The sequence below is a fragment of the Microchirus variegatus genome (genome assembly GCF_963457635.1).
Source record: "Microchirus variegatus genome assembly, chromosome: 14".
In the NCBI taxonomy this organism is placed as follows: Eukaryota; Metazoa; Chordata; class Actinopteri; order Pleuronectiformes; family Soleidae; genus Microchirus; species Microchirus variegatus.
This window is the reverse complement of record NC_139815.1, coordinates 4,427,532-4,455,031: the sequence shown is the minus strand read 5'-3', so window position 1 is coordinate 4,455,031 and position 27,500 is coordinate 4,427,532. Positions and strand designations below refer to the sequence as shown.

The 27,500-nt window shown below is 39.4% G+C and overlaps 1 protein-coding gene across 1 annotated transcript in view; it reads left to right on the top strand.

Annotated features, from left to right (window-relative positions):
- The window catches only part of gpc6a (glypican 6a), a gene marked incomplete at both ends in the record, with an annotated part of 189,960 nt that overhangs the window by 8,173 nt on the left and 154,287 nt on the right, over positions 1–27,500 (top strand). The gene's annotated exons all lie outside the window — the stretch shown is intronic.

Genomic DNA, 27,500 nt, shown 5'->3' with positions numbered 1-27,500 from the left:
CTCACTTTCAAGTGTGTTTTTTGTGATACAGATTCTGCCGTCTCTTAGTGTCTTTTGGGGATCTGGTATAAATGCCGTCCCGTTTGCCTGTCCACGACTGTTTTGGTGTCCTCGGGCACCGTGTTCAATCTTTTTATTAAAAGAGCAGTGAAGAGATGAGCTCCCTGAATTATATTACCTGGAACATGTGCTGCCGTTTATACAAGTCTATGGATTTGAGCCGCGATGGTGATGGTGGACTGTTGCAGAAGACTTTGTTCACATTAAGCCTGATATTGATTTTCTAAATATGGATGATGAAACAAAGACTGAGAGTCTGAATCGGCCAAAGTTTTTTTTTTGTATTATTTAGTATCTGCATTTTATCCACACAGAAACAGCATTTTTGGGAGCCCCAAAATGAGAAATATCAAAACGCCGCTCTTGCATTTTCACATAGACGGCAAATAAGCTACTTTGGGGAAACGATGATGTCATAATCCCCACCTATTGCATTCACCGTCGCTTATCTTCATCGTCACTTTAAGCCCAATTTATACTCCTGCGTAAAGTGCTCTGCGTAGGTTACGAAGAGCCCTCTCCGGCTGCACAAAATATTTTTTTAAGCTGCGATTGGTCCTCAGGACAGGCCGAGCTAAGCTGCTCTGTGCCGGCTCACAGTGCGCACCGAGCGTCCACAGAGGCGGAGCTGATCACCACCGACAACGTAGCTGCCAAACTATAAATACGTCATATCTTAATACACACAGCACATGTTTAGACTCTAAATGGCTAATTTTTCGCCTTAAATTATCTTAAAACTGCGTTCCGTGACACAAAAAAGTGAGAAACGGCCACTGTTTCAACAATAACAGTCTTTCTCTCTCGGACGCCATTGCTCACTGTTGCCAAATGCACAACAACCTTGTGCAGCGACCTCTACTGATCGGGCGGGAAATTGCAGCGCGTATCCGTCCACGACGCAGAAGTATGAAGGCTCGAGGGGTCTCCGTGGTTACGCAGTCGGATAACGCATTATGCAGTCAGGGAAGTATAAAGTGGCCTTTAGGGTTAGCAAGCTTTTATTCGCCGTTGGCTTTTATTCAGTCCGTCTCAAGTCATATACGCATACTCAACGTCTTCTTCTCTGGTTTTGGTTGTATTTTAGTAGCATTTTGAGTCGTTTTGGGTTGATTTTTGTATGGATGAAGACATTTCCTGAGAGTTTTTTCTGTGGAAAACTTTTTCGAAAAAAATGGCAAAGAAAAAGATTTGTTTTCGTTCAGGCCTGAGTTGACTGATTATGTTTGATACATTTCTTTAAGCTTGTTAAACCTGGAGAGAGCCTGGGAAACAAAAGAAGAAAGAATGAAAGAAAGAAAACTCATTTAATACAACCTATACATTACAGATAACTGCCATATTTTGAAAGAACATCTTAATAAATAGGATAATAGTACATTATAATGTTGATTTGCTTGCTAAATAAAGTACGCCGTACCAGAAGGTGAATTATCCTTTGTAGAAAAAGACGTGTCTTATAACCCCATGTCCAGATGGCATGACACAGAAATAAAAATGAATTAACTCGCTATACATTATGACTCCAGTATTAAATTTCCTTCTGCCTGCGAGACGTTCATTTGTGTGATCTCGCCATGACAAAAATGTAAATTCTGCTCGGCGGTGTGACACTTCTGTCGCACTCGCTTGCTGTGCTCGGCAAATTACCATGACACATACAGGAGATTTATTCTGAGATCAAAACAATTGTTTGGCACCGATGCAGACATAAGGTAATTGGTGGAGTTAGCAGACTCGGAAAAGAAGTCAACCATTACTACTTCACTTCACTGATTAAAGAGAGCTTGTTTCTCTTTTTGCCTCAGGACTCTCTCATGTGCGTCAGCTTGCTTACGGTTAACAAGGGTGATGGGGAATTTGGGGGTTTTGTGTGTGTGTATGTGTGTGTGTGGGGGGGGGGGGGAGGACAACAACAAAAAACCCTCATTGGTTTCATACAGTAAGAGATCTCATGGATGAATGCCAATGTTCTTAGAAAAAAAGCAGCTGCGGTACAGACCAGTAGTGCTGAACTACACAAGTGTATGTGGGGTGAAGCTGAGAAATGTCTAAAAAGGGCTGTCTGACAACTTCATTAAACTCCCCCGGTTTGAGCCTGCGATTCCTCTGCTTGCATGTGTCTGTTGTCTCGTGCCTGGTTGCTTGATGCAGCAGCAGCAGCAGCAGCCGGCTCGACAGTATACGGTTTTGCCTGTGAGATTCACCCCAGTGTGCATGTGTCAGACATTGGTTATAGTGTCGAGCACACACAATGCTGCCTGATTGTCAGCCCCTTTGTTCTTAAACACGACTGCTCCTGAATGTTTCAGTCAGCCCCCCCCCCCCCCCCCCCCCGCTACAGAGCTCTTGCTCTGAGACTCGGGCTGTTAATATCAACATCGACGAACACAGAGCTGTTGGGATTCTCAGGGGTGGACTCTGGGCTCCTTGCTATGGCTTTGAAACAAAACCAGTTGAAGTGCAGCTGCTCCTATTAATGCCGCGCGAGCCGGGAGACGTACATTTCCTTTCAAGCATAACAATTACCTTTGGGCTTCATCTGTAGCAACTTACCTAAATTTATTAGCGGTTATACAATCCGTTATGATTTTTTTTTTTGTTCTTCTTATGTGAATTCCAGTTGCTCAGTTTAATCGCTGTAATCTGTACTTGGCTGGTTGCAGGTTGTGGGATGCATGAAATGTCCCACTACCCCTAAAGTCAGCCCACACAGGAGATATCTCTGCTGTTTGTACTTAAGTAAATGTTAGGAAACCGGTTTGAAGCTTTAAGGCCTTGGTATACTTCCACGCACATCATCAACGCAGCAGCTGCGTGCGCTGTCCAGATTTCGGAACTGCGTTGGGTGCGCGTGGAAGTGGAAGTGCATGTGCATGTGCAAACGCTCTTCTTTTTTTGGTAGAAATGCATCCTATTCCCGGCGTTCAGACTTGTACCACCACCACCCGATGGCGAAGTCAGATATTACAGGACCCTGACGTGCGATCATACCAGGGTTCGCGATATGCAGTATGTGCGTGGAAGCATACCAGGGCCTTAAGTACGCAGCAGCATTAGTATTATCAATATTCAAGGTCTGCAAGTAAGTTAAACCACTTACCTACGCAATAACAGCACACAATGTAGACCTTCATTTTTAATTACAAATTCAAATAAGCCAAGTCTACTTGTTTCATTTTCAAAAGTGTATGTTTACTTGGGCACAAAAAAAACTATTACCCTCATTGAATAAAGAACCATTTTTGACACCCATGTCCATAATATCTAAATAAAACAGCGGTTTTCTCATGGGCAAATCATTTCCTGTTGAGTAATAAGGTAACAGGACATTACGATGCATATCCAACATGAAGTGAGTTGATTAATGGCACAAGCAGCTTCATAAAAGTGAATCATGATATAAATAGATGGTACGTCGATTGGTTCCTTGTGCAGTTGGCGTGGCCCATGTGTCAATTTGTTTGTATTTTTACGAACTGGACGTCAAGCTTTGTGTGACGTTTTTATCTGTCGCCTAATCAGCTGACTGTCGTAGGTCGAGCTCAACCCATACTGTACCGTATAATTACTCTGGTACCCCAAGGTTAGGGTGCTGAAAAATGGAACCTTTGGGGCCGGGTATTTTGGTACTATTCCTAATGGAAACGCAAAAAAATATGCGTGCCTTACTGAACTGAACCGTTCCTCTCAGTGGAAACATGTATAAGTTGCTGCAGCCTCTCAGAATTCATTTAGTCATAAAGATAAAAATTGCTCCTATTTTCATGTGAATGTCTCCTAATATTCCGTTGCTGAAATTGATATTATATCTGTAAGAAAGTTGAAATAACTAAATTTTGGTGAATCCTCCTTTGTTGCGTGTCTGCATAATTTGTCTCAAACTTAAGTTTTAACCAACAGTCTGTTTCCCGCCTGCACTGGTTCCACATGCATTTTTAATCCAATCATCACGTTAAGTGTCTATGCAAAATAAATGCGTGGATCATTAAAAATGTGTTCACAGCCAGATGCCTAATCACTAAATAATGCAATGACATGAGACTTTTAGTGAAACTGGGTGAATAACACGGTCAAAAACCAGTATGAGAAATTCTGTGGGGCATCTTTTCCATACCCCACTGTTTGCAATCGTGGAAATAAGTCTCTCGCCCGTCTGTATGCATCTTCAGAGATAGCAGGTTATGACTGAATATGTGAGGCAGATGAGACCGCATGTGTGCGGCAATTTCCCTGTTTTTACACATCTATTGTGAAAAATGCCAACACGACGTGTTTTGTTTTTCATTTTTGAGAGACAGATTGAAATGAGTTTGACTGTGAATCGTCCAGCGATGGTTTTCTACCTGTAGTTAGATTTTTGTAAGATGAGCGTATCTGAGAGTTGTCAAGAGGAACGCTGGTCGTCATTCATGCCTGAGAAGCATATGGTCCTCAAGCTTCCCCAGCATCGTGGACGGTGTTTTCATGTTTCACGAGACGTATGAAGTGCCTGTGGTGTAGCATAGGAGAGCACTCAAGCACTTTTTCCAATTTTCAATCAACTGCTGACCCAAATCAGAGATGGGGGGGGGGGGGTAAAGAATCGACCATATCAAAGCCTTTAGAAAGCACAAAATAACAGCGTGAATTCAAAGGACCGTTGTGATTAGATGTTTAGGAATCAATCTGGAGAGAGAGAGAGAGTAAAGAGAGATATCACAGAAAATAGGACAAAAAAATCTACCCAGTAAAAGAGAACATGTGAGCACAGAGAGCCATCCCTGACTAACCATGTGAGACTGAGAGGGAAGCGCTTTCATAGGAGGAGGGAGTTTGGTGGTGATCCATCTGAATATGACAGATTATTGATTCAGGGCTCCCACAGATCCGTTAAGAATCCTTGAATTGGAAGGAAGGTTTTGGGTGGTGTTTAAAATAGATATAAGGGGTAAACGGTCAAAAAAAGAAATTATTAGACAAAATAAAGGCGATACACTGCTCTCTCCTCAGGTATTTAACTCAAAAATAAATATGTGTTGCTCCCGCTGAACTAAAACCACATATTATTTTGTTGTGCCGTGTTTTCAGACACAGACTATACTTATGCCACCCCCACAGTTTCACAGCTCATTTGAGGAGTGTTGACACTTTAGCCGATAGGTGCCTGTTTAATGGAGTAAACGCAACCCCATTATTCAATTAGGAAAAATCAAAACCCTTTTAGGCAAGCAATCAAAAAATCACTTAGTTTTGGGCCAACCTGTGATATGATTCAGTCTAATATGTCACTGACTGTGTGCTTCATATAGACTCTATATTTAAGAAAAAATATGTATTAGGGCTGCAGCTGTCAAATAAATCTTACGTTTGGTCCTTAAAATGACAGACAACTTGAAAACCTTTGAATTGGTCCACAAACACAACTGATTTTAAATTTTAATGATTTATTTCTTATATTGTATATGGTGCAAAAAAAAAACCAGAAAGTGATGTTAAGAAGCTGAAATATCAGAGAACTTGTTTTAATGATTGAAAAACACTCAAAGCAATGAATCGATTATCAAAACAGTTGACATTTAATTTATTAGTATGTGAATTGTCAAACAATCATTGCAAGCCCTATGAATAAGTCAGTTTGAATATGAGCTTTTACTTCTTTTTCTCTTGATCATTGATGTAACTGGAAAGTTGTGGGTTAGACGCTTCGATCCAAGTTGCTCCTCGTGCAAATGTGGCTGTGATAGATGTGTGATAGCGCCGCCGCACATAGAAGTGCTGTATGAATGTGTGACTGGTTTGTGTGTTCACGAAGACGAGAAAAGTGGCACATAAATACAGACTATTGACTTTTAACACCACTAATAATTTTTCTTTTAAGGGGGAGCTATTGATCGTCTTAAATAGCACAAGATGTCAGTTTAGCAAATCAGGTTCCCATGTAGAGGAAAATAGACAATTAAGTATTGCACATATGAGTGGACGCTAGTGTGGTTGACAGTTGGTATCATCCAACCAGGGAGCCTGGTTGCCAGTAATGGCTCCGCTCTTACGGTGGCAAAACCTTGACATTGCCCCCCGGCCAAGTTGGGATGCTCCGGTCGGTCATGGAGGAAGTACTGAACAAATCTTTTTAATGAACTGATTCTAATGACTTAGTTACACTGAAAACAAATGGTTTACAAGTCACTTGTCACTCGTTTGTGTGTGTGTGTGTGTGTGTGTGTGTCGCTTGTAAAATGAAGTGGCTGCAGTGTCATGCAGCCGTGCAGTGATGACGCCCACGTTGAGGAGGTACCAACCTAACCGTGTAGGAGACGCAGCTTAGACCATGTTTTGGAAAAACCCCCAAAAAATTTATTTGAAGCATGGAGTGGCTTCTTCGTGATTTCAACGTGCATTCTGTAAATACATATATATATCAAAATATAGCACATTTTGCTTGGTTTTCAAGGCTTGTGTCAGGCCGACTTTTTGCTGGTGTTCTGGTGGCTGCTCACGTTATGTGAGTGTCAAAGAGTCTGTGTGGAAGGGTGAGAAACACACTGCTCGCTCAGCTCAAATTCTGTTGTCGATTGCACATGAAACACAGGAGGAGACTCGCGTACGTTGACATGAAAGCACTCGGTCCAGACTGCAGCGGTGTGTGTCGGGAGTGTATATGTGAGTCAACTGTGCCAGTTTACCCAGCCAATGTTAGCTGGCCGACATTGGGCTTGGTCAGGATTGGGCCGACCACAGAGACGGGAAGTTTACATGCTCATTTGTTTTGCACCCCCCCCCACACACACACACACACACACAAAATCATAATTGATAACATAGACACAGGCAGACAAGGGCAAACACAATGGCAGCAGCATTCAGCAGCAATTTAGTCAGAAACAATCAGGCAGAAAGGAAGAAATACCCATAAATTACTTGCACAAGAATTTATTCCAATGCATGCTGCGAGGAGTAGATTGTCAGCGGCGTCTTTCATTTCCTCTTGCCAAGCCAGAGACATGAAAGATATTATCCGCAGTGTTTTGGTGGCATTATTTACTAATAAGTTGGACACTGAACCACTGGTTACTATCTTAATTTAGCTGCCAAGGTGTTAGGGGAGATGAATTGCCTCTTACAGCCTTATCTGTGAATATGTGTGAATGCAACTTTTGTTATATTCAATAAGAAGGACTATACGAGGATTCCAGAGGAAGTACTTTAAAATAAATACAATATTCAGTCACTTAAGATAATGTATTTGGAACAGGTCTGGTGCATTTTCTGACCAGGAAGTGACATAAGGTGCTAGTACACAGTAGAAGAGGAAAGCAAAGTAAACATGGTCAATTCCACACAGGTGCATTCATAATATCATCTGGCATGCACATATTTTAGAGAGCTTCAAAGCTGTACAATTGACTGCTCAGTACCAACTAGCTGCTAGCTAAATTGTTTGTGAGACGTTTTGTCCCTGTGACATAACGGGTCAACCATAAAAAAAGGGTGAAAGGGGGCATATCGCCATCTAGCCTAGCATAGCCGTACACAATTTACATAAAGGGGACATTTTATGCAAAATCAACTTTTTAATAATTTTAACACTTATATTTAGGACTCTAGGCCCAATGAGTAGGTGAAAAAAGATGACTAACTCATGTTTTTGTGGTCCGCCTCAGTCTAAGAACAGGAGATAAAACATGCAGTGTTGTCACAGACATGTTCATTAGGACACCAGGGAACTAGGTTCACTTGGAGAAATAGTGTATAATATGTGTCCTTTAAAACCTAACTAGTGAGTGTTCCACAATCTGCTCTTTCTTTTTCTTTTTCTTTTTTTTTGTCTATAAGTTGTCTTGGAACTTTTCTTCTTATTATTAAATGTTTCGTTGTACTGGGTCTGCTTTTAGAGTGTCTGGAAAGTCACTCTATGCACAGTTAGGTCCGACTATGGTGTAGACGTATAAAAGCAGGCAATCGATTCATGGTCAGAAGTGAGTCCACCTTTGCTCTGCTGTAGGTGGTAATGTGCCCCCCATTTCCGTTTGTTAGTATGAGGTGTTTTTCAGTTGACCTTTAACGTTACACACAGTTGTTACCACGTCGAGTGCCATTATGTGTCTTTCTATCATCCATTAACTGTAAAATGTTGTATTCTTTAAGCTGGCAGAGCATGAATTCAGTCTCCTCGTCGGGTGAAAAATAGATCTGGATTTTTTGTTGTCTTTTTTTCTGTGCTCTGGCTTCTTCCATGGAAGCTGCGCAGAGCACCTAGTAATTTGACTCCCAACCATATTATGTGGGTGTGTCTAGACTAGACCGCAATCAGATTTAGTACAATTTCAGTTAGACCAAGATTTCATGCCTTTTAAAATGCCCAGAATTTAATGCAATGCTTTTGTAAGTCAGGTAAATGTGGAAATATGGTTACTTACGTAGGTGTGGTAGCGGTAGAGTGATCCATTGGCTGGACCGGTTATTAATTATTTATTGGCCAATTGTCCTCAGAAACCTGATTAATGTTGCTAAATCAGTATATCTATTTTAATCCAAAATGCATTTATTCTTTTTTTTTTAGATTTTTAATGATTTCATATTTTCACGAAGCCATGAAATGTACAGACAGACCAATAATGTTCAATACGTGGTTACTGAATGTTTATGAATGTTATTGTATTATTTATATACAGTTATATTATATTATACCAAAAAAAAATCAGTTATAGGTCATCCGCTGCCCTGATTTCTAAACAGTCGACGTCTACCCCCGTCATCGAGACACAGTCGAGTCTAAATCTTACATTTTCTTTTCTTTTTCTCAAAAGAAGACAGGTGGAGTTCACAGGTGGTAACAGAAGGGAAGATTCACTTGTGATATTTCTCTCCCGGGAAAAGTCCCACCTCACCCCGTCACCTCCCCCAGCATTTCTCTTGTCACTGCTTGGGGATTATTGGGGGTCACATTGTCACATGGTTGTTGACTTTGGGGAATAGTAGTTTAGAGTGATACACAATTACAGATCAGCCCTCCTGCTAATGTACATTTTCAGCAACACCCTCAGGACGAACCCGAAGCCTTATTAAAGACACTGTTTACTACACCGACGACGCTAATCACTTCTCCTGTTTTCACCCGCTGGCCAAGTTTGTATTTGGTGTGTGTACCATTATTCATATATGTAACGTAGCAAATGAAGGCGCAGTGCTGTGTTTATGGTCTTTCTTTTTTCTTTTTTGCCCACAGTGCCTTTTTGCCTCTGGAGGACTAGTCTCTGAATAGCAAGTCCTAAGCTTGACACCAATGATATGGCTCAGAGAGAGAGAGAGTGAGCCGCACAGTGCCGGCGGAAAACCCACATGGGTATATCATGTTGGAAGTGTCAAGGATGCAAATACATTTCGACCCAGGGGACTTTTTATTTTTGTTTTTCAGACACACACAAGTAGACAGGGCTGAGGTGATTTGCTAAATAAGTTGCCCCCTCAGAGACGCGGGAGTAAACACGCATTAAGCCTGGATGAACACGGGTGGGTGCCAAAATTGTCAGGGAAACATCAAATGCTGTCAACAACAATGGTGAAAATGAGTTTTACTGATTTTACTGTGACATTGTTGTTGTTGTTGTTGGTGGTGTTGAAGGAACATGCAGGAGACAGTTTCTACCCCTGAAAAGCTTCAGTGATAGGCTCACTGTGGTGAAACCATGGGGGGAGGGGGGGGGGGGCTTTTGATGTTTCAAAATCAATAGTGCAGGTCCTCCATCATGCAGGCAAACAAACAGAGCCACAGTGCTACCTACATGAATGGCTAACTCTTAGGTCTGTGAACACTTAATATAGTGATAGTGTAGGGAAAAAAATCCACCTATGATTAAAAACAAATGACAAAAAACATAGTAAAACGAAAACAACCATACACCATGCATACACCAAACCAAAAGAGGTCTCACTCAATGTTGCTGCTCGACTGACTGTTAACTCTGTTATTATTTAGCACATGGGTTATAAAATCTTAAAAGTGTTGCCAACAGCATCTGGAGTGAGCGGCTACACATTTAACCACAACAAGTTTGTCAGTTTCAGTGGAGTTTTTTTGTTTGTTCGCAGCAGTCAAACACGTTGCACTTCGAGTGTTTAATGATGGCACTGTTGTTTCTTTGTTTACTCACAACCACATTTTTACACGATAAAGAGGTTGCTTTTCTTTTTTGCTGAATTTGAGCAAAATGAGCCCAAACATCCATGTACTGGTCCGCCATGATGCTCGAGAATAAACAACACAGATGAAATGTCCCAAGTTATGGCTGTTACGGGACTTCTTATACCAAGAAACACCATTATCACCAACATTTAAATACAGAGTGGTGTAAATAAGTCGAGCAAAGCCAGCTACAGACTTTTCACAGGAGGCAGATTTATTCCCAATAAGATAATTTGCTCTCTCATCATCTTCCTCTTCCTCGCTGGTATAGTGAGATTATGTGTGGCTCTGTTTTTTTAAAGTTTAGCGTTACTTTAGAGACTCAATTCAACAATCGGGAGTCACGTAAACATGATGCCACGTGCGTCTTTTTCCGGTCAATCGCCATGGAAACGCGACATGCGTTAACGCCATTAACCGCCTTTACCGCGTTAACATGCCCAGCACTCATTTTTTTATTTGTTTCTTTGTCTACCCACTCCAATCACATACCCTGGTTTATACAGTAGAACAGAATTTCCTGATTTTCTTCCAAGTACCACCAGAGGAAGCTCGCGTACCACCGTTTGGTACACGTACCACAATTTGAGAACCATTTTACAGCAAAGTCAAAGAGTAAGTGCAACATAAATATATTATTTGTCCAGTGGCATTTCATGCTTTGTTTGTGACCTTGAGACACTGTATCAAGCATATCGGTTTGCAATACTTGATCACAATAAAAAGTATTTTTGGAAAACTTATATAAATGTAAATAAATTCATTTAATTCATTAACAAATTTCATTTGTAAGGGTCTATTTTCAGTGATGGGTTTAGTTTCCAATAGATAATAGTGGATTTCTACCACAGACACTCTCAGATTGTTATAGGTTTGGCGTCCCCTAAAGTTAAAAAACATGCAATATGGGAATATTAGGCATGTGTACCTCCCTTTTGCTCTATGTTAAGCTGTGATTGGTGCCAGCGCACCTTTTGACCCTCATATGGAGGATAAACAGGTAGAAAATGGATGGATTATCTATATGTCATATGCACATGTCTACTATAGCGTTAGCATGTACTGTGGGATGATTTGACAGCAGCATATTGGATTTCATACACTGTACATACAACAGTAAAAAATTCAATTATAGTTGCATTTAAATTGGGTAATTTCACGTCTGCAGCGCCGTCATGGACCTAATGAGAGAGATCAAATATCCGACGTCACCTCTCAAATGAGTCAGATGACGCTTCACCAAGTAACAAGCGAACGGGTCATTATTTTCTCAAAAAAGGTGAGTTTTTACCGAGGACAGGATATACAAAGGAAGCGTGTTGTTCCATTTTCAAATTAGGAAATTTATACTGAGAACAGAAGTTCGTGACCCAGTTTAGTGTGATCTCGTTTTGCACGCTTTGAGGTTGAAAGACTAATTGTAGCTCGTGATCATTTTTATGTTAATGCAGAAACGTAGGGGGCTGATCTCAACCCTGGGTCACATTTCTGGGCTTTAATTATATCATTAAATAATAGGGTTTGCCTCCGGGACTTTAATGACACTCCTGTGTGTCAGCGCTGAGTTCTGCCCTTTGTTCTTTCTTCCTGTGGTGCCTCATTTCTTTCTTTTTTACTCCTCAGTGTTTCTTTCACTCCTTTGTGAACAAAAATTACACCGATGTTAGTCGATGTTGTGATGGATAATTCTTGCAAAAGATATTTTATATATTTCTTTAAAAGTGTCTCTACCTAAAGAGAAAAGTTTGCTGTTAGGTTGTAAGAGTTCTACTTAGCCGGTTGCAGTTTCTGTGCACGACAGTGGTCTATATTGTATCTTTTGATAGAATTGGCTGCTAATGAAGCATGTTGAACGTATAACATCGGAACTCATCTGGAACTAAAGAAGTACAGCAGGGGTGAGCCCAACAGTTCATTTGAATCACCTATCCTTGCAGCTGATGAGAGTGTGGGGCAGTCTTGCAGGGAACAGATCTCCAGGCTCACTAGGCTCACGCCGCTGATTTTAACGGGGGCCACACAGTGCATCTCCGGGGAGTCTTGCCATCGTGACAACCGCAGTGAGCTCTCATAACCTTAATGTCAGGAGGAGGGGCCGCTTTCAAGGTCTTGCTGCCCTGAGAATGTTGATGAGGCATGAGGAAGAAAATCTCCAGCCCTCGCAGTTTCAGTTTCATTAATTCCAGGCCTGTTGGAAAAAAGGTAGAGAGGAGTTATGGGAAGGCTTATTGAGATTTACGAGTTAACAAGTCTATGTCCAGTGTTTACATCTGTTGGACATTTCCTCTTGTGTCACATGGAACATCTGCCATTGTGATGCGTCTTGGCACAGCCAGCGTCGCTCTCTGGCTCCTGCAGAGGGTGAGTCTGAAAAGTAGCCAACCTCATCTCCTACTCCCAGAATCCCCCGCTGTTTCCTGTTCCCCGTTCCCCGCGTAAGCCGCCGCTAAATGAGTGGGCTGGTCATCTCACACCCCGGGGCTCTACCTCAGGCTTTTCAGACCACCAGCTGTTCTGTTTAGGCCTGGAGTAATGCACCAGTTAGCATGCTGAAACAGTGCACAAGGCTTTAGCCTCACCGCGGGTCTCCTCTAGGGCTGCAGCTATCGAATATGTTTGTAATGGAGTATTCAAACAATTATTTTTCAATTAATCGGTGATGCAAAATGCTAAATTATTATTTTTTTGATTTAAAAAAAAATAAAAACAACCAGTAGAATACTCGATTACATAGTAATGTAACTTACCCTAGTAAGCTACATTACATAGGCTAACATCAATGTTTACGTTAGCAACTGGATGCTATCAGCTCAGATGCTAAATCTTGAGGATGTGCTGTGGTATGCCAATTGTCGTTTGCAGTGGTTGCACTACCATGTTGGCTTCTTGTTTAAGCGTGAAATGGTTCCACACTTTGGACATTTTCTGCCTTTTGTGGGCTGTTTCACTCTCCATCTCCACCATTGCGCCATCTGAAATCCGGATGTGCGGTGTGCGTCCTCTAAAACAGTCCATCTTACTCGAGGCAGAGTTCTAGCGTCGAGGAATGTTTGTAATCGAGTTGCTCGAATCACTCGAGTAATCGTTGCAGCCCTAGTCTCCTCCTCTCTAACTTTCCTCCTTCCTCTGTGCGACGATGATTTCTAACCCTAACATAAGTCAGCTGCATTTTTGAATTGTGCATTTCACGGCTGTCGATGATTAATCGGCGTGACGACTGTGCTTGATCAGAAACACCGGCCCAAAGTTAGCGTGGCAGAAACTGAATATGCACTGGCACTGGCTCTTTTATTGTGGGTCACCTCAGCTGCTGGGCATTAGCGTGATCATAGCCGCGGCTTGTGTTGCTCGTCATCGCAGGACTTCACTGCGGGGCTTTGATAGTATCAAGTCACATCAAAATGTTCAGTTCCAGACCAAAAAAAACCCCCCAAAAAAACAGATTTTTGGTTGTGTAATATCATTCCCAGAGGCTAAAGCATGGTGTAATGATTTTAATGAATTTCTATTTAATTTTATAGCGCAAAATCATAACAGTAGAGTAACATTATCAGTGTGCTGCCTGCAGCAGAAGAGAATCTCAAGGCATTTTCACAGAGTCGGGTCAAAACCTTACATTGTGCAGAAATGATGATGAGGGAGTGATTTGTGAACAATTTCAGCAACGTGGTGCTAAGTGTTAAATGTGTTTGAGCACCATCTATCATGCAGTTTGAGGATATTTGCACGGTTCCAGCTATACACGACTTACGCACTTACGAGTCTGGTGATGATGATGAAAGTGTGAGACTGTTGCATTTTCCTCAAAGTCAAACAGATTTGTGTGTTCAGTTTTTGCAAGGATTCTTTTGCACGTTTTTTTTGTTTTTTTTCATCTGGTGGGTTTGCAGCACAACTGTTTTCACTTTATTAGCTGTATGTAGTGTATCCAGTGTGTAACCCTGGTTACTTTAACCAGCCAATAACCTACTTTAATTCACCATATTAGGCTGTGCACAAGATCTCTTCCAAAGAGCTGATTTGGAAGTCACAAGCTCTTATTGTCTTATTTCCACACACAGCTTTAACCTCCTGTAAATTGTGCTGGAAGGTCCCAGTAATTATAAAAAAAAAGCTATGAAGCTATTGCAGGTCTGCTTTAATAGACTCCATGCATGACTGAAGCTGTAGAGGCCATAAGTTCCACTCAAGTGCTCCACTGCTACGGTGTCTTACCTTTGACATTTACCATCACGGGAGTCTCTGACCTGGGATTACGCACATCGGTTTCAGATATATTAGGTGTCTAGTCAAGGAAAGTGCAGAAATGCTCAATAAAGCAGTAATGCATAAGAAATGGAAGGTGGAATTATTCGAGGAGCAGAGCAGAGCTGAGGGGGTCAGGTGGGAGGAGGAGGACTGTGGTTTATATAAGACTCAACATGAGCGCTGCAACCTGTGCTTCACAGGCACCGAGTTGCAGAAGGTCTTGTGCTGATCAGATTTCAAAGCATATTTGAAGATGCCTGACTACAATAAATGGGAAAACTTGATATTCCCTGCTTGGGATGCTTTGGTTTAAATACACCTTTTTTTGTTGCCCCTGCTTTGTTTCTGACTCGATGAATACAGAACACAGCCTCAGTATACTGAGTGGTTCAAAACCTTTAACACAAAGGTTTTTTCAGTTTGAAGTTGAGTTTTTTTTTTTTTATCAGAAAATGATGTATGCACTATGTATTGTATGTAATTTTGTCATTGTGTCTGTTTGATGATGAAAAAAGCCTTTTTTTTCACACAGACAGGTTCAAGCTTTCTAACCTTTATCTTTGTATTATTTGTGTATCTTATGTTGGATTCTTTTTGATTGAACTGTATTTCAGAAGATCTACCGCTACTGTTGTTGTCTTGCACAATGACAACGTACTGTATATCTTTAAAGTCAATTTCTATCACACTACCTGGCTGATGTAACATTTGTGCTTATACAGCAGTCATCGAGTTAAACTGCAAGAAAGATCTTTTTCAACCACTGAATTTGCTTTTTTTGAAAAGGTTATGATTCTTTATTTTCACTGTTCAGGTGCATTCAAGGAGCACTCGATAAAATAAATGAATTTACATAAGAATAATCCTCACATCAGATGAAAAATCTATTCTGAATACAGAACAATTGTTAACCTTGAGACATCATGAAGTATATTAGCGGCAAACTGAGCCTCTGGGTAACTGTTCTAGTTTGAATGAAATGTTCCAATTATTAGACTTTTCTACAATAGATAAAGTAGTTAAAAATTTGCAGGAAACCTACAATTCGAAATATTACTTTTCACATTAGCAGCTCGGTAATGGCTTCTCATTTGTCCCAAGTGGCCGCGCAGCTCGGTACCCGGCTGCTGCTGCTGCAATTGTGCAAAAAATGTGATGCCTTCCAGCACTTATCACCTGAAATATCACCTTTGCAGAAATTCAGAACACACTGCCAAGTGCCCCAGCTGCATTTAAGGTGCACAGTAATTAAAGCCTTTGATTAGACATACTAAATATAATGTAACTGTGATGGTTGCGAGTTCCTAAGGCAACAGAGACGGGCGCTACGTGTGGAGATGAACTTACATAAGTAAAAGTTTTAATTGCTGTAACAGGTTTTAGCGCCAAGTAAACAATTGAACAATGGGTTCTAGCCACAATTTTATATTAGCGCAACGCACTGCTCTTAAGTTCAGCCGTTAAGTCACTGCACTTCAAACTTACACTAATAAGCAGCTATAATCATAAATTAAGTGATATGAATGAAGTGATTGTGCTCTTTCACTCAAAACGGTTAACGGGCTATTCTCTCGTCCCTCTGAAATGACGTAATGTTGTTGTGGTTGGCAGACTTCCGCTGTTCTTGTTCTACGCTAATAATAAAAAGTATGAGTGGGAAGCGGTGGCTACCTGAAGCAGGACCGTACCTATGTTCCCCGGGTCCTATGTACCCCGGGTCCTATGTTCCCCGCTTTGTATGTGACCGGGGAACATAGGACCCTTTCTCTAACCCTAATCCTAACCCTACCCTTTTTCAAAAAAAGGGTCCTATGTTCCCCTGTCACATACAAAGTGGACCTTTTTTTGGAAAAACGGGGAACATAGGACCCGGGGAACATAGGTACGACCCCCCTGAAGCGGCTAACTTGTGTCTCGATCCATTTATTGATGTTTGGTTACTGATTTTATGAACAGTTCAGGCGACCCCCCGGACATTCGGTTACACTGGTATGATTGCCATGAACACGCTAAAAGTGATATTTTACTGTTAGCTAGGGTTCTAGCTAGGGCAGTTTAGAGCTAGCTGGAATCCTAGCTAGCTATGAAAAATCAGCAAAGATTTTATGGACAATTCAGGCAACCCCTGGACGCTCAGTTATAGGCTACTGGTATGATTAGATCACAGTAGCCACGAACACGTTAAGTTTTTTTTTTTTTTATAGCTAGCTAGGGTAGCTAGGGCAGTTTAGCTATAACCCTAGCTAGCTATATATATATATATAAAAAATAACCAGACGCTTGGTTACACTTGCAATGATTAGGTCACAATAGCCACGAACACGCTAGGGTTCTAGCTAGGGCAGTTTAGCTAGCTAGCTAGCTAGAAACCTAACTAGCTATAAAAAATCAGCAAAGATGCCAACACAGTAACAGTATCTTACTCACTTCTATACATTCCGTGCATTTGTGTGGTTGTTAATTAACACTTTGTCCTATGTCAAGCACGCAGACTGCTCATCAGGCTAAGCGAGCAGGTGATGTCGCATCAGCAATAGGAACTTCAAGAAATATCTGATTTATGCTGCAAACCATGATATTTATCTGTCCCTTAATGTCACACCAACCCTCCCCCCAACCCTGGAAGTTGGTTGAAAGTTAGGAAATCTTTAGCAGCCTCCAAGTGTGTTAACATATGGTCGGAGTGATGGTGGGAATTATCTGTGTCATCTTGTTTGGACATATTCAATTTGGGTCTCAGGCCCCGGTGGAAATAGTTGAAAGTGGGTGATTTGGGTGATAGAGAGCAGATCCAGATGGCAGCGCAGCAGTAAGATCAATCGAGCTTGATGCATTTTTCCCCTCTTCAACACGGAGACAGATGTGGTTTAACACAGTAATTGGTTTTTACTTCTTGCGCGCGGATTTCACTTGACATGTAGAAACACCTGAGACGGCATTTTCATAGTTGCTTATAAAAAAAAAAACCCCAGCTATGTTTTGTGTATTTTTGTCATAACAAGTAAGTAATAATCGTTATTCGTCATTTCAGGTTTAACTGGCTGTTTTATGCTGAATATAACCAGTGTTTTACAGTGGTTAGATTGACGGGAAATGCTTTGTATTTATAGCACATTGCTATTTTTTCCCTACATTTTTCCACATCTACACATAAAGCATCACTATCACACGTCATTCACACTCATTTACACGTATGGTTGGCACTTCTGTTTAGAGCAAAATTGAGTTGAAACGTCAAGAGACATGTCTATGTGTGGGCGATAGGATTTGTGGGGGTGGGGGGGGGGGGGGGGGTGAATTTTTAATGAGCGCCTTAGAGTTTTTCCAAGTTCTGATTATTACCAGGAACTGTGTGATTACTTTATTATTGCCTTTTATTTCCCAGCATCTAAAGTAACATCTTCAAAATATCACTTTTATGTTTGAAACCTCAAAATGTTTCTCTCATTTGAAGTGGGGATAAGTGAGAAAAGAGAATTAGTGACCTGTTTTAAATACAACTTATATTGTGATTTGAGACAGTGAATGTCATTTTACATTCAGGTTGCCATTTTGACTGTGAGGATGCCTTTGTCACTAAGTGCTTCACCTTTAACCCTTAGAACACAGAGCATGTTAAAACGTACAGTTTCAACAGAGGCTATGTAAGAATGTGTATAATATAGAGTGCATAATATCTGATGGGTAAAAACAACACATTTTTACCAACTGTATAAACTACGGAAGAGTGTTGGGACCACATGTAAAAAAAAAAAAAAAAAGAAGAAATAAAATGAAAGGAAGGAAGAAAGAAAGAAAAAATAAAAACGGCACAAATTTCTCCATTTTTTCCCCACTTAGTTGAATGACGAATACACTTAAACCCTTATGATGCTGTTTGTTTAATGCAATTCTCTTACAGAGTTGGATTAAATTTGACCAGTGTTTATATTTTTTATTTGATTTTTTTCAGATCATTTATTCATAACACTTAGTAGCCGTGAGGGGCTTTTATTTTCGTTGACGTAAGCTGTTGTGAGAATGAGAAGATTGAATAACACTCTGGAAATGAGTAGTTTTTTGGGTGAAGTGGCTCTTTAATCTCAGAACTATGACTTTTTTCTCAGAATTCATGCTGTTTTATGGAAAAAATTATATCTATAATCTATCTATACTCTTCCATAATAAACACGCCTGAGCAAAAATTACTCAAAATAAAATTTTTCAAGACTTAATTTGTGCCATGTGGAAATCATATGGAAATTTAATACTTGGCTCTTTTTTTATAAACATAAAAGAAAAGCTGTGTCTATTTTGTGACTTCTGCACAATTATTGTTACTTAATATCATGATTTAATATAAATATAATAGACTAGTAGATATAAAATGAATCATGACTTTGACTCAACGGCACATCAGAAGAATATCCATATAAGAAGTTGTGTATTATTCCCATAGCAGATTACCATGAGTGCACACTAAGGGTTAAACAGAACATACACAGAACATTGTTTTTTTTTTAATACCTTATTTTGCCAAAAGCTTACTTCTCCCAGTATAGTAGTGGCATAAGACACAGTCATACATCATTCAACAAGCTTTAATTCCGCCACGTGTATCTGGATGAGCTCCCGTTCGCCCTCTAATCTAGGTTGTGTCAGCTGAATAAAGGGCCTTCAAATTATGCCGCAGCCCAAATAAAGAAAGGACAGTCACGACACAGATGTGTGAGGGGGCCAAAGCGCTACCTGAGTCAATAGATCTCACAGATAGAGGTGTCAACCTTTCACAGGAAGCTGGGGCACAGCCAGCCTTTTAGCTTTCCATGCCCAGTGTGCTGAACTTGGCTGAACCAGTGAGTCCACAGAGAAAGGGAGAGAGGGAGAGAAAAAAAAGGAAAAAGTTAAAAGACAAAGAGCGGCTCTGTCAGGGACCGTCATTGAGGGAAATTCTTGACTTTGCCCTTGTAACATGGCTTATATTTCAATAGAGTTTGCGCTCATGCTAATACACTGTACTCACAAAATGGGTGGCGTTGAGTTCACAGAGAGAGTTTTTCCATCAACACACATACACTGCAAGATTTCAGAATCGAAAGTATATTTTTCTAATTTCCAGTCAAAATACCAAATCGCGCTTAATAGAAGAAAAAAAAAAAATCACCTAAAGAGTAAGATTTAAGTGAGATAAAGGTTTTTAGAAAGTGCATCTCAAAGTGTCTTGAAACAGTCTTGAAAACGTTTATTTTGACATGTCAAAAGGTTTTTAAGCTGCTGTGTTATTTGTAAAAGATGAATCGTCTTGTTTCAAGAAATAGACTTAACTTGAATTGAGACAACTATTCTGCTTTATTTAAAACTGCATGGTCAACATGTCCAACTCACGATGCACAGGACATAGTACATGTGATATGTAAAAAAGACAGAGGCAAAGGAATGCTAAATTCAAGACATGAATTATTATGATTAAAGGTGCGATATGTAAGAATGTGGCCAAAAACGGTTACTACATTCAAATTCAAAATACCAAGGTCTTTTAGGTTTCGTTTTCTGACGTAACTGGCAACCCGTGGTTGCTCGGCAGCTGAGACTCTACTGACTGCAATGATTGGTAGACGGCGGTAGGTGGCGCCACATGCCAAAACATGATTTCAAAACATAAACATGATTTGCAGTCTGCAAAATATTTTTTTTAATGCAAATATTTTGACTGTACTGTTGTTGTTGGTGAGTTCAGTTTGTTATATGAACATTATTCCAGAGTCTCTGTGACATATTAGGAGGGTTTTATGGTCTGTTGCTTTAGATTTATTACATAATGCACCTTTAACAAATATTATTTTTTTGGCTCCAAATGCCAATTTCTAATCTAATTTCAAGTTAATGGTGGACTTAAATCTAGAACAGTGTCACAATTATAGAAGTAACAATGTGTTAAATACACTTGAAACAAACAGGATGACAAAAAAGATGCTACTTTTGACAGGAAAATACAATTTTTGTATCACAAGCAAAAAATATAGAAAGTATCGCAAAAAAAAACAGTTTTCACAGCTAATTTCAAGATAAGGCTGAAATATAATGTCTTATTTCAAGAAGTCTTACCATTATTTTTTTCACTTGTTCCATTGGCAGATTTTTTTTTGCTTATTACAAGCAAGTGTGGCCTTTTTTCCAGTGCAACATAATCTACGATCTCTGCGCTTGTTTTAAGACGATACAATAGAACATGCAATAAAAGCAATTGAATTTGAAACCTGAACAATGAATTATTGACGTATCAGAACCACAATTTGAATTGAAGTGAATTGTGAGTTTCAGTAATGGTCATTTATGTATTTAGGTAAACTGTGACCTGTAACCATGTGACCCTAATACGCAATAATCGTAGTTTATATAGTTGGTAAAAAAAAAATAAAAAAATCATCAGATTGTCTAGGTTGTGCTGAAAAAAAGGATATAAGACACTAGCGTGGTCTACTGTAGTGGGTATACTGATAGGTTGCCAGACCAGCATCACAATAACCTACAAAAAGAGTATGCATATTTTATTATATTTAGTGTTTTGAATGAATATATCATCTCTTCTCTTTATTTGAAAAAAAAAAATATATATATTAGTAGTATAATTTATGTAAAAAAACAGAGTTGATATGTATGAATGCCCATATTTAAGCAGTTATACCGAAATCCTGCCCTTTTTGAAGTGGGTATAGCTGCATATCGCGTAGACTACACCACTGAGTGTATGTATATTTAAACATAGTAATGGAAAAAAGCAGTCAAAATGCTCTGTGTTTCAAAGGTTAAAGGTAGCTTGAGGTTTAAAGGACACTTGCATGTCTCCAGGTGTGTGAATATGTACAGAGAAAGTGATTGATGCCAAAACTGAATTAAACTCAGCTGGTGAAGTGAGGCTAAAATCCATTTTTGGAACTCAAAGGAGGTCCGGCTCCAGATAACTTAGCCGGTGGATTGAAATATCAAGAGCGCGGGGCCTGCTCCTCCAGTGCCTCTGCCTCCATTTGAAGGTAATGAGTCTCTGTGCGCGCTGGTGCTCTGTGGCAGCCGGACATTATGAGCAGAGAGGAGGCAATATTCCATGGGCAGCTCCGGATGAGAGCAGAGCCGGAATCTGGTGGTAGATCAGCGATAATAAATGTGATTCATTCAAGATGGTGCACTCTGTTATTGAGCTTGTGCTGCGGTACAACAACCCTTGATGATCCCCCCCCAAAAACAGATGAAAACAAATCCTGATTTCATTTTAAATGTCGGCGACTTGCATAATACCTCATGTATGAGCTCCACTCTGCTCTTTTATCTGCTGTATTCAAGGGAACAAACTCTGAACGAAACTCTCAGGCACAGGCGGCCACATTTTTTTTTTTTTTTTTTTTGCAGAAATTAATTGAATTTACTGCATCGCTACACCTTTTTAGGAGTTTTCAGCATGGCTAAATAATACATTTTCTCTGTCTCTTGACTTCATGATCTGTTGGCTTGTTTGGCAAGAGGCGCTTTGGCAAGAATGCGCTCGCTTTATAAACGCTGGCAAGCGCTAGCGGTCAAGGGATGTAGCAGATGGCACGGCCCATATGCAGTTTGCCCTTTGGCCAGGTAGTCTAATGAATCCTTTCGGGAGTGTTTGGCATCGGCGCCTCGGTGGGCACGCGACCCACTCTTTTCCACTCATAGCTGACCGCAAATATTTAGAGTTCACATTCCTCTGCGACGTACAGTACAGGCCCCTCAATTAATTGGGAGGACGAAGTCGATTTCTATGTTTTTGAAGTTATTAGTTTCATCTTTTATTTAGTCATTTATTCACTATTTTTTTGTGCTGGAATTAGATTTTTGAAAAAAATAAATGAGGCCAGCGATCTTTTGTACAAATCTCCAAATACAAATACAAGGATTTATTTATATTCTCAGTTTTATATTGTTGAAATATATACGCTACATTGACAAGATTAAAAATAATGATTTTTATTCAAAATAATAATTTTGCCCTTCAAACTTTGCGTTTCGTCAAAGAACCAGCAAAACTTTTTTCAGCTGTGCTAACATCATTGCACAAGGTTTCAAGGGTTTTCTAATCATCCAATAACCTTCTAACGCGATTAGCAAACACAATGTACCATTAGAACACTGGAAATGGGCCTCTATACAGTACACCTATGTACATATTCATTAAAAACCAGACGTTTGCAGCTAGAATAGTCGTTTACCACATTAACAACAGTGTATTTCTGATTAATTTAATGTTATATTCTTTGAAAAAAAAGGGCTTTTCCTTCAAAAAATAAGGACATTTCTAAGTGACCCCAAACTTTTGAACGGTAGTGTACATGAAAAATAGATGTGATGCTTGCAACACACTCAAAATTTGTACGACTATAAAGGACATCAAGTGTTATCAAGTTAAACCTGCTCCCACACCACAGGATTTAAATTGACTTTATTTATTTATTTATTTTTTTTTAATGTGTGAGAGACCTCATACACAACCAACCGATGTCACCCATTTGTCAATATTTTCATCCTGAGAAAGCACAGAACGTGACGATCCAGTCGAGACTCAGGACCGCACACTTTAATCGCTTAATCAAACGACTTCAGAGAGGAGATTCCAGGGATTTGAGATCTCGCTGAAGCTCACGTGATTTAACGTGACTTCAGAATATACACAGACACGGAGGCGAACTGTTTTGTGCTGAGAAATGGTTGTTAGCTAAAGTATGATATCCGTTTCCCGGTCAACTCTCTCTCATTGGTTATTGCGGGGTTCTGCTCACGACCCCTTAATCCTTACGTCCTTTAATCCCTGACAGCAGCAGAATCATTTTGCCAAATGTTCATTGGTTGTGGGGCGGGATTTGAGTGGTAGTGGGAGGGGGTTGGGGGTTTAGACTCAATGCAGTGAAATATCACAATATTTTGAGTGACAATGTTATCGCTTTTGAGACAAATATATATTTTTTAGCATATAACTCCCACTTTTTTTTTCTTCTGATGTTAAAAATAAACATTTTGTTAGATTAACATAAAAAAAAACCTATTGAAGTTTCAGTCCACTAGGTGGTGCCAAGTACTCACTATCACCACTGTTGTGTGATTATATCGCAATAAATGATTGTGATACAATTGCGAATAATTTAGGTCTTTAATTTTAATTGAATAAGAATTTAGGAATTTAAGACCATCACCGTTTTTTTTAGCAAGCTGTTATATCGGTACATAATATCATGAAAAGACTCAGGACGTCAGGAGAAATCTTTCATTTTAAAGTTGTCAATTTGGAGTGTCCAATTTGCCTGATCACCGTATCTGCATGTTTTTGGAAACCAGAGAACCTGGAGAAAACCCAGGCACACAGGGGGGAGAGAACATGCAAACTCAATGCAGAAAGGCCTTTGTTCCGACTGGGTCTCGAAACCCAGGTCTTCTTGCTAAAGCTGTATTTTTAATCTTAAAAAAAAAATACAACCTTTTGTCTGTTGAATAAAGGTTCAAGTGGATTATACCAAATTAGATATTCAAGTTTTTATTCTATTTTGTAAAAGAGACCCAACCATTTTGGAAATGGGGTTTGTATGCGACTGCCCCCATTTTTCAGATTTTTAAACTAGATAGAAAAATAGATTAATTCACTTTTAATATTTGGTGCCTTCAGCGCTCCCATTGCAAACAGGATGAATTCTTAATTTGTGATGCTTTTCTAACCTTATACTGAATCCTCTTTTCTTTTCCCATGGTGTCTCTTCCTTATTTTCCTCCTCAAGGCTTCTTCTCTTTTTGGGTTAAATTCCAGTTACTGACTCCAAGTCCAACATTTTCCAATTTTTCTCTTTTTGTCTGTGAAATGTGTTTTGGGTTATTGTTTTGCTGCATGATGAATTTCCCCCTGATTAGATTGGACACATTTTTCTGTACATTGGCAGACCATATGTTTCCATGGATGTTTAAACTCAGTGCGCGGCCATGACGGCGCTCTCATGCGTGATGCACAGATGACTTGGTTCCATGAGCAGATCTTCTCTCCACTCGGTGACATTTGTTTCATATTGGTGGAATTTATTGTTAATGTCAGTCTGCAAAACTTTGTTCCAGAACTTTTTGTTTTTGCAAATTGGCTTCCTGATGAGCCGATGAGGAGTTTTGGAACAAAGATCTAAAATCTGAAAACGTGCTTTTATTCCTTAAAAACACTCAGGCCAATTATCCAAATAGTTGACGCTTCATTTAGTAATTGATTAATAATCAATTAATCATGTAACTGTTTCAGCCCTAGCTTTAAATCTACTTACATTGGTGGATCACGATAACGTCACACCAGCTCTATGGAAGTTGCTGGTTACTTTCTCTGTTTTGTCAGCACATGCCGTTGTTGTTCTTGTCCAATTATGTTCAATATCTGTTGCTCCATATAGTTTAGAGCTGCAACTAATGATTAGCTTCATCATCGATTAATCTCTTGTTTCATTTCTCCAATAATCGAGTATTTGCTAAGTCCATAAATGTCTGCCAGTCCTTGAAATGACGACATTCTCAAAGTGTCTTTCTTTGTCCACACACATTTTCAGAAAGCTTGTTTCAATTATTTAAAAAAACCAAAAAAAAAACACTTAAAAACTAATAATCGATTACTAAAACTAGTGCAGTGCCCGTAGAAAGTATGTATTCCTATAGTGGGAGCTGAAAAAGATTTTTCAGTTATGATAATGCATGATAAGGAACGTAGAGGCTAGCACAATACAAACCCTGTGCAACCTCATTAGGCACAATGCAAATGTTTTCATTTTCGATTAGCATTAGCGTCAGCCACGCCAGTGGACTAATGAGGTTGCACAGTGTTTGTATTATGTTAGCCCTACGCTAATGCTAATCGTAGCCTCACTACCTTACCTTTGGAAAGAGGTTCACGAAGTTAGCCGCAAAGTAGTAGCATGCTAATTCAAAATAAATATATGCTTCATCGTTTCAGTATTACTCTTCACTCCCACCTCCCCACCCCAGACAGCGCAGCTGCTGCTGGTGAGCCCCTTCCTGCCTGGTGTAGCATGATAAATCAGCAAAAGTTTTTTCCTCCAAAAATTTTTTTTAATTAAGGATGCATTGCACACCATCGGGCCATGCTCAACCCATATGCAAAGTCTTAGGGCGATCTAATGGTCAGCGAGATATGCCTGTCACAGACACAACTGGCTTTAAAGATAGATAGTTGATTGATTAACGTATTTAAATAATAATCAATTAATCAAATAATCATTGCACCCCTAATAGGGATGAGCCCATGTGATACTCAATATGTTAATCCAAATTTAGCTGAGTCATGTTGTGTGCTGTTCGTCGGAGAGTTTTGTTTCAAATGTCTTGTGATGACTCGGCACAAACGTGTCACCAGCAGCTTCATAGTTTAAAAGGTCTTAAGTCATTGTGTTCAATATTTGCTTGCAGTGGCTCTTATTTGTTTCGACCCATTTTCATCCCTCTGGACACATGGCTGAGAATGATCAGTGTCTCCAACTGTTTATATTAATGCTGTGGAGAAGTGATACCTCTAGATATTTTGGATTATTCTTATTATTATTATTATATAAAGCAATCTCATCTCCTGATGGCTCAGATTTCAGACTTTGCTCTCTTTTCTCTCAAAGACCGCTCTGCGATCTTCATATTATTTTTCCGGTCTATATATAGCAACAAATGGGAATGAAATTTAAGCGTAAAACCAATATAGCAGGGAACACCTGGACAACAAGGAAGTGCTTTAAAATGCATGGACTCAAATGGAAAGAAAAAAGGACTGTGATTAATAAAACTGACTGTCCTATGGAATATGAGTATGAGGGCCACATGTAAACAAATAAAATAAAACAGCATGAATTCTGAGATTGAAATCAGAATTATGAGATTAAAATCTGAGAAAAAAGTAAAAATTCTAAGATTAAAGTCATAATTCTGAGATTAAAGTCAGAATTTAGGGGAAAAAAGTCAATTCTGTGAGTAAAGCCTGGGAAAAAAGTCATCATTCTTAGATTAAAGTAAAAATTCTGAGAAAAGAGTCTAAGAAAAAAGTCAAAATTCTAAGATTAAAGTCAGATTTCTGAGGTTAAAGTCAGAATTATTGTGAGACTAAAGTCTGAATTCTGAGATTAAAGTCAGAAAAAAGTAAACATTCTGAGATTAAAGTCTGATAAAAAATAAAAAAAAATCTGAGATTAAAGTTAGAATTCTGAGATTGAAGTCAGAATTCATTCTGTTTCTTTCTTTCACGTATTGATTTATTTTTTTTCACATGTGGCGCTAATACTCTTCCATACTCTCTTGTATTTTTGAAACACCAGCGAAATATAAAGTAGTCATTTGTTTTGACCAGTTTGTGGATGTAAGCCATGGCACTGTACTAACTTTACAGTATAAGGTATAAGTAATTCTGTGTCCTTATGTCTTATAAGATATAAGTCTTATATGCATATGTTACAATGGAGCCGAACACAGTTATACTGACGGAGGAAGCACAGAATGACTTTACTTTACCACATCACCTTAACATTGCACTTCTTTTCCAAACTCTTTTAGGGCTGCAATGATTGATCCATCAATTACTGAGTGAATCTCCAACTATTTTTAGAATCAATTCATGGGTTTTTGGTTTCCTTGCTCCATATGACGGAGAACATCGCTCAATCTGAATAGTTTTGGTTTGTGGACAAGAGAAGACATTTTTAGAACAGCATTATGTTGAGGTTTGGGAAACTCAGATTGTCAAATTTCAGCACTTCCTCACATGTTAGTCAATTAATCAAGGGAATAACCATTAGTTGCAGCCTCAAAATCATTGAGATACTCAGTTATTATTCATTTCTTGGACTGCAATCAAAATAAAAAGATAAAATTGTAAAATATGATACTCTATGAGTACAATTTCAGCCAGGGAAATTCATGGAAGAATATTCACTCTTCTCTTGTGGCTTTTACTTTCTGATTTTTTTCTTCTTCAAAGTCTCATTTTAGTTCCATATTCTTTTTTAAACTTGTTTAT